This window comes from Microtus pennsylvanicus, chromosome 1 (genome assembly GCF_037038515.1).
Source record: "Microtus pennsylvanicus isolate mMicPen1 chromosome 1, mMicPen1.hap1, whole genome shotgun sequence".
Lineage (NCBI taxonomy): Eukaryota > Metazoa > Chordata > Mammalia > Rodentia > Cricetidae > Microtus > Microtus pennsylvanicus.
The window spans coordinates 91,341,376-91,346,123 of record NC_134579.1 but is presented as its reverse complement, the minus strand read 5'-3'; positions in this window follow the sequence as shown (position 1 = coordinate 91,346,123).

Here is a 4,748-nt window from a genome sequence, read left to right as displayed (position 1 = left end):
TGTGTTTTGATTTGTTTTTTTTTTCCCTTCATACTATTTGTGTTGTTAGTGGAACAGATAGTTCATTTTTAGGGTCAGGCCCTAGACCTCAGGTCCCAAAACTGCACTGTCCTCTACAACATTCAACCAGGGAGAAGTAGTTATTGAGGGCTGAGACAGGAGGATTGCAAGTTCAAGGTACAAAAACAAACAGTGTATCATGTCTCACAGGAGATAGAGTTGTCTGTTCTGGAAACACAGCATTCCTTCCGCAAATTGGTGCCCAGGACCCTATACTGGATAGCTGAAGAGCCGTGGAGCATCCCTCCTCCTCTGCTGGGCAGAGCCAGTTAGAGGCTGCTCTGGAGACTGTGACTTAGCCAGGCTCTTTCCTGTGCTCCACCCATGAGCAGAGAAAAGGGGACTGCTGCCATCTTGGCTTAGAGATCCCTATGTCCTGCCTGAGCTATTTCCATCGTAACTCAGTATCACATTTGATGGGGCAAGACTAAGGATCATTCTAGATGCAAATCTAAATGAGTGGCAGGATCACTTGTAGGGTGGAGGCAGAGGATTGCCACAAATTTGAGACTGCTCTGGTCTACATAGGTTCTGGGCCAGCCAAGACTACATATTAAGATCCTGTCTCCCAACACCAAAATCAGTGCATGAATCTGGAGCAGCGTAGTGTGACCATCTCTTCATTCCACTGCACAGGGCAAGCCAGATAGGCACTAAACAGGGTCTCGTGTAGCCCAAGCTGGCCTGGAACTCCCTATGCAAGCAGGAATAACCTTGAAGAACTGTGGTTTACACCTCCAGAGTTGTAAGGTGTGCTCCGTGGTGCTGAGAATGGAATCTAGGACCCTGTGTGTGCCAGGCCAGCACTCTTCCAACTGGGCCACAGCCTCAGGCCTCTGGGTGGCAGTTTGCTCTCTGTTGGGGACTGGCTAGCAAGGGTCTAAGAATGTTAAGAAATTTGAAAGAAAATGACCCTTTTGATGACACATGGCAGACCTTACTATCTCCAAGAGAGGCCGTGGCAGCAGCACCTGGGAGCTGGCCTGTTGGCCCTGCCTCGGTCACCCCTGTGCTGCAGTGCCCTCCTGGCACCTCTGACATCAGGAACTCCTCCGTCAACACGAACTTGTGTGCTTGAATATGCCAAGGTAGGTGCTGAGTGCGCACAAGACCTCTATAGTTGCTGTTTCTGTTACACTTGAGGGCTGACAAAACTCAAGCGCACCGGAGGAAGTGAATAACCAGAACCCCAGCAGTAACCACTGTGCGTGCTCCCCACTGGGCAAGGCTAGGCATCCTCCTGCCTCAGCCTCCTGAGTGCTCACCACCACACCAGGCTTTGGACCTTCCTAAGGAACACACTTTGAAGGGTTTCATTCTAGACTTGAGTTTCTCAATTGTCAGTGTGCTGTTCTGACTGAGAAGGTGGGTGTGCAGCTGAGTGCCCTTGAGAGCTGGGCTGGGAGGCCATGGCCGCTGGTGGCCATGCCCCCTCTGGACCTTTGGCCATGGGTGGACAGAAGTTTCTCTTCTGCTGACAGTTTTCTGACCTCAATCGCTTGCTCTGACCCTTGAAACAAAAGGGAGGGTAAATGGAGCTGCTGTGGAAGGCCTCCCACTACCTTTTTGGCCAGTCCAGTCCACTGCGCAGGAGGCAGCAAGGCGGGTAGGGGTGGGGTGAGAGCCAGCACGTGCTAATGGACGATGCTGTAGCAGCCCCACCCGCTCCCTCTTCCTAAGTGCGCATGAGGCTGCATTTTTTGGAAACCAGAGATGCAGAAAAAATAGAGCAGGTCATCATCATTCCCAAGGCACTGTGCAGATTCCTGGAAGAGACAGAAAGCTGTCCGAGATGGAGTCTCCCGAGCTCCTCCCCACCGAAGACTTGCTTCATTAGAGGTCCTAAAGCTCCCTCTCTGGTGCCCATGTCAGGATAACCCCAGCACCAGGGAGCTTGAGGCAGGAGGATTTTGAATTCTGAGACAGGCTGAGACCCTGAGGTGGAAGGTGGGGAAAGGGGAGGAGAGGGGAGAACAAGCCTCCTATTGCTTTGCAGTCTGAAAGTTAGTTTCTGTGTTTTTATTTATTTTATATCGGGGCATGCACGCCACAGTGCATACGCCGAGGTCATAGGACAACTGGCAGAAGTCATTACCATCTGCACCACTTGGTTTTAATGGCTATGATAAATAAATGACAAGAACAAAAGAAAGAAAGGGGCTGGGAAGATGGCGGAGGCTTGTTTTGCAAGGACCTGAGTTCCAGCCCCAGAAGTCGCTTAAAAAAAAAAAAAGCCAGGTATGGTGGCACACACCTTTAATCCCAGCACAGAGACAGAGGCACAGGGATCTCAATGTGTTTGAGACCAGCCTAGTCTACATAATGAGTTCCAGGACTGCCGGGGCTATATAGAGAGACCCTGTCTTGGAAGGGAGAGAGGGTGGGCTCAGTGGTTAAGAGCATTTGACTTCTCTTGCAGAGGACCTGAGTTTAGTTCCCAGCGGCAACTCACAACCATCTGTGACTTCACTTCAGGGAATCTGATGCCCTCTTCAATCCTGGTGTGTACTGTATACATGTGGTGCACATACATGCAAGCAAAACACCTATACATATAAAAGTAATCTAAATATAAAAAAGCAGGGCTGGGGGGCTGGAGAGATGGCTCAGTGGTTAAGAGCATTGGCTGCTCTTCCAAAGGTCCTGAGTTCAATTCCCGGCAACCACATGGTGGCTCACAACCATCTGTAATGAGGTCTGGTGCCCTCTTCTGGCCTGCAGACATACACACAGACAGAATATTGTATACATAATAAATAAATAAGTATAAAAAAAAAGCAGGGCTGGAGAGACAGCTCAGAGGTTAAGAGTACTGGTTGCTCTTCCAGAGGACCTAAGTTCAATTCCCAGCAACCTCATGGTAGTTAACAACCATCTATAATAAGAACTGGTGCTCTCTTCTGGTATTCAGGTGGAACACTGTATACATAATAAATAAATGTTAAGAAAAATAAATAAGGGGCTGGAGAGATGGCTCAGAGGTTAAGAGCTGCTCTTCCAGAGGTCCTGAGTTCAATACCTAGAAACCACATGGTGGCTCAAAACCATCTGTACTGAGATGTGGCGCCCTCCTCTGGCATGCAGGCATACATTGAGGCAGAATGTTGTATACATAAGAAATAAATAAATCTTTTTAAAAAAAGAAAAATAAATAAAAGAGCTATCTGGGCATGGTAGCACACGTCTTTAATCCTAGCACTCAGGAGGCAGAGGCAGGCAGATCTCTGTGAGTGCAGGTCAGCTAGGGCTACACTGTGAGAACCTGTCTCAAAAACTAACAAACAAGCCGGGCGGTGGTGGCACACGCCTTTAATCCCAGCACTTGGGAGGCAGAGGCAGGTGGATCACTGAGTTCGAGACCAGCCTGATCTACAAGAGCTAGTTCCAGGACAGGCTCCAAAACCACAGAGAAACCCTTTCTCGAAAAAAAAAAAAAAACAAACAAAAAAAACCAAAAGCAGGCTTAGTGGCATGTACCTATAATCCCTCCACTGGGAGGTGAAAACATTCCTGGGGTGCAAAGGCCTGCCAACCTAACACTCAGTGAATTCCAGGCCAGGGAGAAACTCAAAACAAGCTGTCTAAGGAAGGCTGACGTCTGGCATCTATGCACGAGCACACACACGCACGCACAATCTGCTTTGATCCATCACTTCGACCCCTGGTCACTCAGCTCCAGGCGGAGTGTGACAGCACAGAGGGTGTAGTGGAGCCCAGCTGCTCACCACACAGCAGGAAGGAAGCAGAGGGAGAGCCAGCAGGTGAAGATGGACTCTTCAGGCACTTCCCCGGTGACTTTCTTCTCGGGTTCCAGCTGCTAGCATTGAATTCAGCTAAGAACAGTGGACTCACCTTCCTGATCCAATCACATCTCAGTAGCGCTATCAGCAGGAGACCCTTTAACAGAAGGCTTCCGAAGTTGCTTAATATCTAGTATTTCCTTCCAGGATGCAGGGGTCAGAGGCAGAGCCTGAAAGCCTCACTTTGCAGATGTGGAAACTGAGGCAGAGCAAAGGTTAAGTGGCAGAACCAGAATTCTATTCTGTTTTCTAGCACAGCTTTCTCATCTCCTCATTTTCTGGATGGCGCTGAATCCTACCAGCAGCTTCTCCAGGAGGGTCTGAGGACGGGAGAGCCAGTGACATGAACACGGCTGCTGCAGCACAAATCATGGGTTTCTTCATCCCGTCAGACCACCTCAGTTCAGGTCCATTTCCAGAGCAGGAAGAAGCAGTCCTCAGGGATTCATAAAAGACCTGCAAGCTGACTCAAAGCAGATAGGGGCCAGGGTGTGGCCCAGAGGTAGAGCCCCTGCCTAGAATCCCCCAGTGAGGGGCCAGGGTGTGGCCCAGAGGTAGAGCCCCTGCCTAGAATCCCCCAGTGAGGGGCTGGAGTGTGGCTCAGTGGTAGAGCCCCTGCCTAGAATCCCCCAGTGAGGGGCTGGGGTGTGGCTCCATGCATGTCAAAGCCTTAGGTTCCTTACCCAACACCACCAGAGAGAGAGACAGAGAGAGAGACAGAGAGAGAGAGAGAGAGAAGGAGGAGGAGGAGGAGGAGGAGGAGGAGGAGGAGGAGGAGGAGGAGGAGGAGGAAGAGTAGAAGGGAGGGAGAGAGAGGAGAGAGAGAGAGACAGAGAGAGAGAGAGAGAGAGAGAGAGAGAGAGAGAGAGAGAGAGAGAGAGAGAGAGA